At 42.5% G+C, this 14,585-nt stretch overlaps 1 protein-coding gene across 3 annotated transcripts in view; it reads right to left on the bottom strand.

Moving 5' to 3' along the window:
- Positions 1-14,585, bottom strand: part of pnoca (prepronociceptin a) — a 54,512-nt gene that overhangs the window by 33,457 nt on the left and 6,470 nt on the right. Inside the window, exons 1-3 of one of the 3 annotated variants that reach the window (XM_029713905.1) lie at positions 13,858-13,891; positions 1,325-1,512; positions 1,109-1,156 (exon numbers count right to left, since the gene is read on the bottom strand). The gene's annotated coding sequence lies outside the window, so the exon portion shown is untranslated. Of the gene's footprint in view, positions 1-1,108; positions 1,513-13,857; positions 13,892-14,585 lie in introns of those variants that run through there. The other 2 variants (XM_029713903.1, XM_029713904.1) reach the window with 2 other exon arrangements.

Below are 14,585 nucleotides of genomic sequence, written 5' to 3'. Positions count from 1 at the left end.
GGACCAAGACATAGGAGAGATCATGTAGCTCGAAGGAATGTATGCGGTACTCACCAATGACACAAGCAAAACAATAAACGGAGCCACGAGGAAACTACTGCATGAATGGAGCAGACTAAATTTCCTGTACAGACGGACCAGTGAGAGAACAGCTCGTTCTCCCTGCAAAGTATAAGAAAATAGCACTGAAACATTGACATAGGCCACGTCGGCACCAAACTAGTTATCAACCATGGAAGACAGAGATTCTACTGTCCGTTTATGAAGAGAGAAATGTAAGAATATGTCACGAGAAGATGTCCATGCATAAAACAGAAAAGCCTGCCACATGTCTGAACTCCCATGGGAAGTATCACGTCTAGCTCACCCCTACAGACCTGCTGAGGAGGTTACAAATATATCCTGGTGGTTGTAGATAATTGTACTAAATTCGCACAAGCCTACCCCACAAAAAACAAGGCCGTCTGGAGCCGAATGTATATTTCAGGATTTCCTCCCTCGCTTTGGATACCCCTTGAAGTTTCATCATGATCAAGACCGTGAGTTCGAGAATGAGCCCTCCATCACTCCCCAGCAACTGTTAGGTGTCGGCCACTCAAGAATGTCGCTATACCACCCTCAAGTTAACCCTGCTGTGAGGTTCAACAGAATCCTACTGCACATGCTGCGAACACTTGCTGGTGTGTCCATTTGTCCTCCTTTCTATATTTTGTGTGGCTGCCATCCACGCCTCCCAGAGGACTTGTTGTTCGGCTTGATGGGAAGGAAGGCACAGTATCACATTAAGGGTATGCTGAGAAGTGGGCCGGGAGAATGACAAAGGCGTACAGAATCGCAAACAAGAACAGTAAGAAGTTGAGCGCAAGGGGCAAAGCCTACTACAATCAAAATATGAAAGGTGTAGTCCTACAGCCTGGAGGCAGAGTCCTTGTCAGAAATCTCAGTGAGCGAGGAGGTCCTGGAAAACTTAAGTTGTACCGGGAGAAAACCATCTACGTGGTGAAGGAACAAGTAGGAGACAATCCTGTGTATGAAGTCAGTGCAGAAACAGGTGACCGCAAAACCAGAAGCTTACATCGGAAATTCCTACTACTTGTAAATTACTTACATATTGATACACCTCCACGTCCAGCCACAACTGCACATGAGAAGCAACCTAGAAGGAGAAACAGAGAAGCAAGGGTCAGCAACACAACAGAACAGACCCACAACAGTGACACAACCGATTCAGAGGATGAAGAAGACACAGGTGGTTAGGATGGTTGAGGATACCTAGGAGTAGCATCAAGCAGAAAGAAAATAATACTTACTTTGAAACACTTACCTTGAGTCAGAGAAATCCAGTTCATGAGAGATCCAGTCAAGTACACATACCTATAAGAGAAGAAGAAAGACAACACGAAGACGAATACCTACCTGATCCAGTCTAGCCAGAGATATAGGGTGAATGGGAAGCAAGACCCTTGACCCCCCTGTAGATGACGCTCACACTTGATATTGGTAGCAGACGATCTAACAGAGAGAAAAGGCCCAGACAAATGTTCACGTACCGGACATTGGGCCAGCCTTCACCTCAGCCACACTCTACGGTCAACACAGATGGAGTCTACAGTACACATTATGCAGAAGCATGGTGGACACCTTACCACATCCCACCACTATACCAAGTCACACCCTACACACCACACATTTCTTACACACCACACACATACTCACCTTTCACATATCCTACTTATATGTACTGAGTTAAGAAGGTTAAAGGGAAAGAGGTTTTGAGATGTAAATATTTGAAGATATTTGGGAATGTCAGGAGCCATTTTATTTTTGTCAGCGAGCATGTGACACGCCCAAAATGTGTGTTTTAGATTTTTAAGAAATGTTTCTATTTAAAAAAAAAAATGTAAACCTTTATTTAACTAGGCAAGTCAGTTAAAACTTATTCGGGATCAGTGTCCATTCCACGGGACGGTTGAGTTAACATAGGCTAATGCGATTAGCATGAGGTTGTAAGTAACAAGAACATTTTCCAGTACATAGACATATCTGATATTGACAGAAAGCTTAAATTGTTGTTAATCTAACAGCACTGTCCAATTTACAGTAGCTATTACAGTGAAAGAATACGAGGAGAGTGCAAAAACAAATTAGGCACATTTGGGCAGTCTTGATACAAAATCTTGAACAGAAATACTATGGTTCATTGGATCAGTCTAAAACGTTGCACACACACTGCTGCCATCTAGTGGCAAAAATATAAATCGCACCTGGGCTGGAATAATACATTATGGCCTATCTCTTGCATATCAAAGATGATGGTACAAAAAAAATACAAAACGTTTTTTTTTCTCTTTGTATTATCTTTTTTACCAGATCTAATGTGTTATATTCTCCTACATTCCTTTCACATTTCCACAACGTTCTAAGTGTTTCCTTTCAAATGGTACCAAGAATATGCATATTCTTGCTTCAGGGCCTGAGCTACAGGCAGTTAGATTTGGATTTTAGGCAAAAATTGAAAAAAAGGGGCAGATCCTTAATTTTAAGAACAAATTCTTATTTACAATGATGGCCTAGGAACAGTGTGTTAACTGCCTTGTTCAGGGGCAGAACAACAGATTTTTACATTGTCAGCTCAGGGATTTGAGCTAGCAACCCTTCAGTTACTGGCCCAACACTCGAACCACTAGGTTGCCTGCCGCCCTCTTTACTGAACATAAATATAAAACGCAACATGTAAAGTGTTGGTCCCATGTTCCATGAGCTGAAATAAAAGATCCCCATAATGTACATCCCTGTTAGTGAGCATTTCTCATTTGACAAAATAATCCATCAACCTGATAGTTCTGAGGAGTATTTCTGTCTGTAATAAAGCCCTATTGTCGGGAAAAAATTTATTTCAATTGAACCGTAACTCAGTAAAATCTTTGAAATTGTTGCATGTTGCGTTTATATTTTTGTTCAGTATATTATTTATGAGCCATAACTTGTATTACTTTTATTAAATTATTGGAGTCCTCTAGGTTAATATGCACTGAAAGGTATAGGTAACACTAGGTGGAGCTAGCAGATCTGGTGGTGGCCTTGACACTGGTGATCGTGACCTTACTTCCTCATTCTATTGAGATAACTTTTTCTGAAACCAGACAAATTTCTCATCTCATATTTTCTCTTGTTTTACAGGTTTGTAATGTACAACTATACAAAATATACCTCAAAATAGTAAGATAACATGTTTCATGGGTTGTGTGATGTTTAAGACACATTGTTTGGTTGTTTTTGTCGAAGCTAGAAAATGCTAAGTGTCTCCATTATAAGTAATGAAGTCATGCTAGGTGGAAACTATTTAACATGGCGGTAAACCTAACAAAATGGCGTCACAGACTTTTATAAGTTGTACAAGTACATTTATAAGCTCCTGATGACTTTATTTTATTAAATGAAGGCTCAGGAAACATATAATCTGTTTTCCTGGTCTCAACCCTGGGACCAGTAACATTAATAATAATATATTTATTTTATAAAGCGCTTTTCATTACAAGTAGGATTTCAAAGTCGCTTTAAAAACAAAACAAACCAAAAATTATTTAACAAAACAAATGTAGGGATCTGGCAGTTCTTGGGCGACGATCTTCCACAGCTTTAGATGATAGGCAGCTTGAAAAGGTTGTATCTTAAGAGGAGGCAGCATAGACGATACAGCCGGGCAGGGATGTAGAGACATCTGACAGTCAGGACACAGCGCTCAGGGCGCCTCGTCGTCTTCGATAGTCACAACTCTTCCTCCTGCGTAAGTATGCTGGATCGTCCACTATTGAAATGTAGCACCCACCTGGGTGATGCTTCGGCGACTGTAAAAGCACCACTAAGACCAACACACTCAGCAGTGGTCCAGACAAATCACCTCACGCTGCAGTCCACTTCCCTCTAAGAAACTGGGGCAGGGGGGGCCAAAAGGCCGACGCTGTTGATCTGGTGTTGCTGCCTCATTCAAATCATATTAGCAAGCAAGGTAGCTAGCTAGCAAAGCCAAATATAAACTGACTTGCCATAATCAGTCCTGCAATTCTGTGGGCCACCACCAGATATTTCAGTTCATCTAGTTAAAGTTATCAAAAACTAAAAAGTTGACAATTTTTTAAAAATAAAAACACTAACAAATTAAATATTTACAATATTTACAGAGCTCTCTGCCTAGGCTACCTCATGGCGCCATGGCAATCTCTTTTAATCTCATTTTGTTATCTCTAAACCATGGTCTGAATCAATGTTCCAATCCATTAATCTCTCAGCCTTATCTGGACAGCTAATGATGTGGCCTTGGTTCATCTAGCCAGAGAAGAAAAATCCAACCACAATGATTCACAACCTATAAGTAGGTTAGTCTATCCAATCATCCCATTGGGATATAGTTATTACAGTCCCAACATAGCCATAGATGGAGAATTCTATATGGCTCACAGTCCCAAGGCTTTAATTAAGACCATTCATCACCAATTCAAGTAGTTGTGTTTTCCTGTTTGTGTGTGTTTGTCACTTGCTGCACTGTGCATCGTTATGAAATATTTTTGTTTAGAACAAACACACACACACACACACACACACACAATCCCCCCATTTCCCGGCACTTCCACCACCACCGTCACAAACTCATCATTTTGACCATTTTTACTTCACTCACAGACAAGGTAAATACAATCCTTATGTTGCACTCACGACCTAATGACTGTACTACTCTAGCCACTTAGCTGTCCAATGTCCAGCCAGATTGAGCTGGTGTGCCCATTTGTCCTGTGACGAACTGGTGGCTGACTCCACCCTGGAGTGCATCAGAATCACAGGTCCTCTCCTGTACAACAAAAAGCAGCTCATTTAGATTGTGTTAGTTCCTGTGAACTCCACTGATGCTCAGTCCAAATTATTGTCTTACGTCAGGAGGCATCACTCCAGACACTAGTCCTTCGAGCAATTTAAATACTGCACAATTGAAACACTTGCCCCGCCATCCCCGCTTCTCCAAAAGCACATGTAAATATTTAACTATAAATTGTGGCTTCCTGTATTATATACTGAACAAAAATATAAACGACACATGTAAAGTGTTGGTCCAAAATGTTATGAGCTGAAATAAAAGATCCCAGAAATGTTTGATATGCACGAAAAGCTTATTTCTCTTACATTTTGCATACACATTTGTTTACTTCGCTGTCAGTGAGCATTTGTCCTTTGCCAAGATAATCCATCCATCTGACAGGTGTGGCATATCAAGAAGCTGATTTAACAGAATGTCTACCAGAGCTGTTGCCATAGAATTCAATGTTAATTTCTATACCTGAAGCCGACTCCAATTGTCCCAGTTCTTCCATTGGCCTGCATACTCAGACATGTCACCCATTGAGCATGTTTGGGATGCTCTGGATCGACGTGTACTACAGCGTGTTCAAGTTCCTGCCAATATTCAGCAACTTCACACAGCCATTGAAGAGTAGTGGGACAACATTCCACAGGCCACAATCAACAGCCTGATCAACTCTATGTGAAGGAGATTTCACGCTGCATGAGGTAAATAGTGGTCACACCAGATACTGACTGGTTTCCTGATCCATGCCCCTATCTTTAAAAAAATGTATCTGTAACCAATAGATGCATATCTGTATTCCCAGTCATGTGACATCCATAAATTAGGGCCTAATGAATGTATTTCAATTAACTGATTTCCTTATCTGAACTGTAACTCAGTAAAATCCTTGAAATACCGTAAATTCCGGACTATAAGCCGCAACTTTTTCCCCAGGCTTTGAACCTCGCGGCTTAAACAATGACGCGGCTAATATATGGATTTTTCCCGCTTTCAATTTTTTTTTTTCCAAAAAAACACATTCTGTGCCGTGCTCAGTTTTTTGGCGGCATGAAGCTTTCATTAGACCAATGAACGGCCAAACAACTTTTTTGTTTACGGTTTAGATTAAATCGAGCGCTCTCAAACTTCCCATCATTCTGATTACGGTAGTCATTTTGTCACCCTCATCATGGCAAAGACACGGAGATATCTGCATATGATGCAGCTTTCAAGTTGAAGGCGATTGATCTGGCTGTTGGAAAAGGAAATAGAGCTGCTGCACGGGAGCTTGGTCTTAATGAGTCAATGATAAGACATTGGAAACAGCAGCGTGAGGAATTGACTCAGTGCAAAAAGACAACTAAAGCTTACTGCTAATTTTTTCTTTTTTGTTACAAGCCGTGTTTCGTTAAAGCCTATTTATTTTTGTTACAAGCCGTGTTTCGTTAAAGCCTATTTATTTTTGTTACAAGCCGTGTTTCGTTAAAGCCTGTGTAAAGTTCATTTGTTTCAATGTACCGGTAGGCACCTGCGGCTTATAGACATGTGCGGCTTATTTATGTTCAAAATAAATAAATACATTTAATTCAGTGGGTGCGGCTTATATTCAGGTGCGCTTAATAGTCCGGAAATTACGGTAGTTGCATGTTGTGTTTATATTTTGTTCAGTCAAATCAAATCAAAGTTTATTTGTCACGTGCGCCGAATACAACAGGTGTAGAGACCTTACAGTGAAATGCTTACTTACAGGCTCTAACCAATAGTGCAGAAAAGGTGTTAGGTGAACAATAGGAAAGTAAAGAAATAAAACAACAGTAAAAAGACAGGCTATATACAGTAGCGAGGCTATGAAAGCAGCGAGGCTACATACAGACACCGGTTAGTCAAGCTGATTGGGGTAGTATGTACATGAATGTATAGTTAAAATGACTATGCATATATGATAAACAGAGAGTAGCAGCAGCATAAAAAGAGGGGTTGGGGGGGCACACAATGCAAATAGTCCGGGTAGCCATTTGATTACCTGTTCAGGAGTCTTATGGCTTGGGGGTAAAAACTGTTGAGAAGCCTTTTTGTCCTAGACTTGGTACTCCGGTACCGCTTGCCATGCGGTAGTAGAGAGAACAGTCTATGACTGGGGTGGCTGGGGTCTTTGACAATTTTTAGGGCCTTCCTCTGACACCGCCTGGTGTAGAGGTCCTGGATGGCAGCCAGCTTAGCCCCAGTGATGTACTGGGCCATACGCACTACCCTCTGTAGTGCCTTGCGGTCAGAGGCCGAGCAATTGCCGTACTAGGCAGTGATGCAACCTGTCAGGATGCTCTCGATGTTGCAGCTGTAAAACCTTTTGAGGATCTCAGGACCCATGCCAAATCTTTTTAGTTTTCTGAGGGGGAATAGGCTTTGTCGTACCCTCTTCACGACTGTCTTGGTGTGTTTGGACCATTCTAGTTTGTTGTTGATGTGGACATCAAGGAACTTGAAGCTCTCAACCTGCTCCACTACAGCCCCGCCGATGAGAGTGGGGGCGTGCTCGGTCCTCCTTTTCCTGTTGTCCACAATCATCTCCTTAGTCTTGGCTACGTTGAGGGATAGGTCTCTGACCTCCTCCCTATAGGCTGTCTCGTCGTTGTCTGTGATCAGGCCTACCACTGTTGTGTCGTTTGCAAACTTAATGATGGTGATGGAGTTGTGCCTGGCCATGCAGTCGTGGGTGAACAGGGAGTACAGGAGGGGACTGAGCACGCACCCCTGTGGAGCTCCAGTGTTGAGGATCAGCGTGGCAGATGTGTTGCTACCTACCCTCACCACCTGGGGGCGGCCCGTCAGGAAGTCCAGGATCCAGTTGCAGAGGGAGGTGTTTAGTCCCAGGATCCTTAGCTTAGTGATGAGCTTTGAGGGTACTATGGTGTTGAACGCTGAGCTGTAGTCAATGAATAGCATTCTCACATAAGTGTTCCTTTTGTCCAGGTGGAAAAGGGCAGTGTGGAGTGCAATAGAGATTGCATCATCTGTGGATCTGTTTGGGCGGTATGCAAATTGGAGTGGGTCTAGGGATTCTGGGATCATGATGTTGATGTGAGCCGCTACCAACCTTTCAAAGCACTTCATGGCTACGGACGTGAGTGCTACGGGTCTGTAGTCATTTAGGCAGGTTGCCTTTGTGTTCTTGGGCACAGGGACTATGGTGGTCTGCTTGAAACATGTTGATATTACAGACTCAGTCAGGGACATGTTGAAAATGTAGTTATGCTAAAACATTTATTATTTTCTACTGAGCCATTTACTTTGTTTGTATTCTAATCTGATTCTAATCTTATCTTGTTGTTGTTGCATTGTCAAGAAGAAACCTGCAAGTAGCATTTCGTTGGACGGTGTGTACCGGACTTATGACAATGTTGTCCAAATACTATTTTCTATTGATATATTTCAATGGTGGACCTGGGTGTGTGAGGTCAGTGTGGTGGTGTGGGATATTATAGAGGAGGACACGTGGAGTTGGAGTGGTCGGTGTGACAGCCTACTGTACACTTCAACAGTGGACACGTGTGGAGCTGTTACCTCGTCCTTTGAATCTGTAACGTCATCTCTCACTTTGCAGCCAAACCCCTCAGAGGTCAAAGACCTCCCGTTTCTGCAGTGGGTACCCTTCTCTCACACCACGTGTCACTGAAGGAATTGACATCATGGGCTGCCTGCAAATTGACATGACCATAGAAATAGACTATAGAACGAGCCTCCCCATTCAAGTCAATGAGGATTCTATTCCTATTGACATGAAAACAAGTTCTCGGATAAAAAAACATGGAGAATTCTAGAGTCTGTGACTCTATTTAGGCTATTTGTTTTTTTTCTAACTTTAAGATCTGTTAGTCTGCACCTTACATTGAGTTCATTACCTTAGGGTCCAATTAAACACTCCAGGCCAACCAATCACTGTCTATTTCCTGACCCTCCTTCTGACCTCACTAACCACTAAACTTCAGCTCGGTGTTAGGTTACATAAAACTTCACAAAATACAAGCACAGTATAATTTCCCTTCCGTCTACAAGGCAAACAACCCAATCAGCCAAATACTTTGAGAAGACTTCACTGAATCAAATTTTATTGGTCACATACACAGGGCTAGCAGATGTTGTTGCGAGTGTTGTGAAATGCTTGTGCTTCTAGTTCTGACAGTGCAGCAATATCTAACAAGCAATCTAACAATTCCACAACAAATACCTAATATACACACACATCTAAGTAAAGGAATGGAATAAGAATATGTACATATAAATATGTAGATGAGCAATGAGCGAGCGGCATAAGCAAGATGCAATAGATGGTATAAAATACAGTATATACAGTTGAAGTCGGAAGTTTACATACACTTAGGTTGGAGTCATTAAAACTAGTTTTTCAACCACTCCACAAATGTCTTGTTAACAAACTATAGTTTTGGCAAGTCGGTTAGGACATCTACTTTGTGCATGACATAAGTCATTTTTAAACCACAATTGTTTACAGACAGATTATTTCACTTATAATTCACTGTATCACAATTCCAGTGGGTCAGAAGTTTACATACACTAAGTTGACTGTGCCTTAAAACAGCTTGGAAAATTCCAGAAAATTATGTCATGGCTTTAGAAGCTTCTGATAGGCTAATTGACATCATTTGAGTCAATTGGAGGTGTACCTGTGGATGTATTTTCAAGGCCTACCTTCAAACTCAGTGCCTCTTTGCTTGACATCATGGGAAAATCTAAAGAAATCAGCTAAATAAATTGTAGACCTCCACAAATCTGGTTCATCCTTGGGAGCAATTTGCAAATGCCTGAAGGTACCACGTTCATCCATACAAACAATGATACGCAAGTATAAACACCATGGGACCACGCAGCCGTCATACCGCTCAGGAAGGAGACTTGTTCTGTCTCCTTAGCCAAAATGTATTTGGCTAAGGTGAATGTAAACTTCCGACTTCAACTGCGCATACGAGATGAGTAATGCAAGATATGTAAACATTATTAAAGTGGCATTATTGAAGTGACTGGTGATCCATTAAATAAAGTGGCCTATGATTTCAAGTCTGTATGTAGGCAGCAGCCTCACTGTGTTAGTGACGGCTGTTTAACAGTCTGATGGCCTTGAGATTGAAAAATAACTTCTGTCTCTCGGTCCCAGCTTTGATGCACCTGTACTGACCTCGTCTTCTGGATGGTAGCGGGGTGAACAGGCAGTGGCCCGGATGGTTGTCCTTGATGATCTTTTTGGCATTCCTGTGACATTGGGTGCTGTAGGTGTCCTGGAGTTTACCCCCGGTGATGCGTTGTGCAGAACGCACCACCCTCTGGAGAGCCCTGCGGTTATGGGCGGTGCAGTTGCCGTACCAGGCGGTGATGCAGCCCGACAGGGTGCTCTCAATTGTGCATCTGTAAAAGTTTGTGAGGGTTTTAGGTGACAAGCCAAATTTCTTCAGCTTCCTGAGGTTGAAGAGGCGCTATTGCGCCTTTTTCACCACACTGTGTGTGGGTGGACCATTTCAGTTTGTCCGTGATGTGTATGCCGAGGAACTTGCTGTCCCATCTATGTGGATAGGGGGGTGCTCCCTCTGCTGTTTCCTGAAGTCCACAATCATCTCCTTTGTTTTGTTGACGTTGAGTGAGAGGTTGTTTTCCTGACACCACACTCCAAGTGCCATCACCTCCTCCCTATAGGCTGTCTCGTCGTTGTTGGTAATCAAACCTATTACTGTTGTGTCGTCTGCAAACTTGATGATTGAGTTGGAGGCGTGCATGGCCACGCAGCCATGGGTGAACAGGGAGTACAGGAGGAGGCTGAGCACACACCCTTGTTGGGCCTCAGTGTTGAGGATCAGCGAAGTGGAGATGTTGTTTACTACCTTCACCACCTGGGGGCGGCCCGTCAGGAAGTTCAGGACCCAATTGCACAGGGCGGTGTTGAGACCCAGGGCCTCACAAGCTTAATGGTGAGCTTGGAGGGTACTATGGTATTGAATGCTGAGCTGTAGTCAATGAACAGCATTCTCACATTGGTATTCCTCTTGTCCAGATGGGATAGGGTAGTGTGCAGTGTAATGGCTATTGCATCATCTGTGGACCTATTGGGGCGATCCTTGACTAGTCTCGCAAAGCACTTCATGATGACAGAAGTGAGTGTTACGGGGCGATAGTCATTTAGTTCAGTTCAGCACTGGCATTGTGTTGTGCGACAAAACTGCACATTTTAGTGTCCTTTTATTGTCGCCAGCAAAAGGTGCAGCTGTGTAAATGATCATGCTGTTTAATCAGCTTCTTGATATGCCACACCTGTCAGGTGGGCGGATTATCTTGGCAACAGAGACTTTCTCACTAACAGGGAAGCAAACACATTTGTGCACAGAATTTGAGAGTAATAAGCTTTTTGTGCTTATGGAACATTTCCTGGATCTTTTATGACATCACATGAAACCAACACTTACATGTTGCGTTTCTATTTTAGTTCCGTGTACATATTTGTTGGATTGAAAATGTGTATTTTTCAACATCTTGTGCTCACTGGGAAGGTACATGCCCTGACTGGTTCACAGGAGGGAATTCATAGCAAGGAGAAGCCAGTGTGTCATAAAAATGTGCTTTCTTATCACCAAGAAAAGCCAATTATAAGGATCCAAACATACTATATGTGAGAGCACTGTAAAAGTACATGGCTAAATGGAACCTAATCTGAAAAGTATATTTTCATTCATTTCAGAACTAAACGCCAGTGTATTTCTGGACTGTGTGAGAATCTCCCGTGTTGCTGATCATGCATCATGTAAAGCCTCATCGAGCAAACTGAGCCTCTCTAAAATGGCTTCTAAATATGAGTGTGAAGGTATTGCCTCTGTTTACCCACAATTACATCCCTTTGTCAAAAAAATTCCTTTGTTACAGTCTTCAATTTACCCACAGTGGCTACAACGTTACGTGCTATAGGCTTACGGCACTAGGCTATACCAAGGTTCCCCAACTGACGGCCAGAATTTCGCCTGCGGGTGGTTTTATTTGCCCCCCCAAGTTTACTACGCAAACAATATACAGTACCAGTCAAAAGTTTGGACACAGCTACTCATTCAAGGGTTTTTCTTTATTTTTACTATTTTCTACATTGTAGTATAATAGTGAAGATATGAAAACTATGAAATAACACATATGGAATCATGTAGTAACCAAAAAAGTGTTAAACAAATCAAAATATGTGTTATATTTTAGATTCTTCAAAGTAGTCACCCTTTGCCTTGATGACAGCTTTGCACACTCTTGGCATTCTCTCAACCTGCTTCACCTGGAATGCTTTTCCAACAGTCTTGAAGGAGTTCCCACATATGCTGAGCACTTGTTTACGGCTTTTCCTTCACTCTGTGGTCCAACTCATCACAAACCATCTGAATTGGGTTGAGGTCAGGTGATTGTGGAGTTCAGGTCATCTGATGCAGCACTCCATCACTCTTCTTGGTCAAATAGGCCTTACACAGCCTGGAGGTGTGTTGGGTCATTGTCCTGTTGAAAAACAAATGATAGTCCCACTAAACGCAAACCAGATGGGATGGCGTATTGCTGCAGAATGCTGTGGTAGCCATGCTGGTTAAGTGTGCCTTGAATTCTAAATAAATCACTGACAGTGTCACCAGCAAAGCACCCCCACACCATTACACCTCCTCCTCCATGCTTCACGGTGGGATCCACACATGCGGAGATCATCCGTTCCCCTACTCTGCGTCTCACAAAGACAAGGCAGTTGGAACCAAAAATCTCAAATTTGGACTCATCAGACCAAAGGACAGACTTATAAGGGTCTAATGTCCATTGCTCGTGTTTCTTGGCCTAAGCACGTCTCTTCTTCATATTGGTGTCACGCCCTGACCTTAGAGATCCTTTTATGTCTCTATTTTGGTTGGTCAGGGCGTGAGTTGGGGTGGGCATTCTATGTCCTTTTTTCTATGTTTGGTATTTCTTTGTTTCTGCCGGGTATGGCTCTCAATCAGGGACAGCTGTATATCGTTGTTGCTGATTGGGAGCCATACTTAGGCAGCCTGTTTTCCTTTGGGTTTTGTGGGTGGTTATTTTCTGTTTAGTCATTTGTTACCTGACAGAACTGTTTGTCTTTTGTTTATTTTGTAAAGTGTTCTCTTTTTCCATTAAATTACAAAGATGAGCACTAACCACACTGCGCCTTGGTCTACTCCATTCAACAGCCCTTACAATTGGTGTCCTTTAGTAGTGGTTTCTTTGCAGCAATTTGACCATGAAGGCCTAATTCACAGTCTCCTCTGAACAGTTGATGTGTCTGTTACTTGAACTTTGTGAAGCATTTATTTGGGCTGCATTTTCTGAGGCTGGGAACTATAATGAACTTATCCTCTGCAGCAGAGGTAACTCTGAGTCTTCCTTTCTTGTGGTGGTCCTCATGAGAGCCAGTTTCGTCATTGCACTTGATGGTTTTTGTGAATGCACTTGAAGAAACTTTCAAAGTTCTTGAAATGTTCCTGATTGACTGACCTTCATGTCTTAAAGTAATGATGGACTGTCGTTTCTCTTCGCTTATTTGAGCTGTTCTTGCCATAATATGGACTTGGTCTTTTACCAAATAGGGCTATCTTCCTTATACCACCCCTACCTTGTCACAAAACAACTGATTGGCTCAAAAACATGAAGGAAAGAAATTCCACAAACAAACTTTTAACAAGATAGGGTGGTATAAGGTAAAGGAATGGAATAGGAATATATAAATGTATGGATGAGCAATGTCAGAGCGGCATAGGCAAGATGGAATTTGAAAGTATAGAATACAGTATATACATATGAGATGAGTAATGCAAGATATGTAAACATTATTAGTGACTAGTGTTCCATTTATTAAAGTGGCCAATGATTTCAAGTCTCTCTAGGCAGCAGCCTCTCTGTGCTAGTGATGGCTGTTTAACAGTCTGAAGGCCTTGCGATATAACTGTTTTTCACTCTCTCGGTCCCAGCTTTAATGCACCTGTACTGACCTCGCCTTCTGGATGATAGTGGGGTGAACAGGCAGTGGCTCGGGTGGTTGTTGTCCTTGGTTATCTTTTTGGCCTTGACCTGTGACATCGGGTGCTGTAGGTGTCATAGAGGGCAGGTAGTTTGCCCCCGGTGATGCATTGGGAAGACCGCACCACCCTCTGGAGAGCCCTGCAGTTGTCTGAGTGAGAATGAATAACAAATCAATGATAGCTGGCTAACTACCAATCTAGATATTATTAGTTGACATGGCTAATTGAGTGACAGTTGGTGTCTGATAAAAAACTGATGTTGCACAAGCAAATTTCGAAATTGCACCTGGTGTATTCTACTATACTTATTCTCAATAGTAAGTTGATACACCGACTGAGTTCCTTTTTTGTTTTTTGTTCGGAGCCCCCTAAGCCACCGCTTGTCGCTTATGCCGGGCCGGCCCTGAGAGGAGGCCCAACGTACACAGGCGTGCGCAAACACATAATTGCTTGCATACTCACGCTACGCACACACTCACAGGGGCGAGAATACACACATTTGCGTGTGTGTACACACACACCCATGATAGGCAGATAGATGTATGAGGGCACGGGGACCTGGCCCTTTACGAGGACAGACACTTAGACAAGACAAATGTTTGAAGGGGGATGAATCAAAACAAGACATGTATAATTGGGTTATATTACTGATATGGTGGATGATGAGAATGAGTCATAAGGCCATTGATTTGCAATTA

This window comes from Salmo trutta, chromosome 25, assembly GCF_901001165.1.
Source record: "Salmo trutta chromosome 25, fSalTru1.1, whole genome shotgun sequence".
In the NCBI taxonomy this organism is placed as follows: domain Eukaryota; kingdom Metazoa; phylum Chordata; class Actinopteri; order Salmoniformes; family Salmonidae; genus Salmo; species Salmo trutta.
The sequence above is the reverse complement of the archived record's forward strand: the minus strand, read 5'-3'. Positions and strand labels throughout refer to the sequence as shown.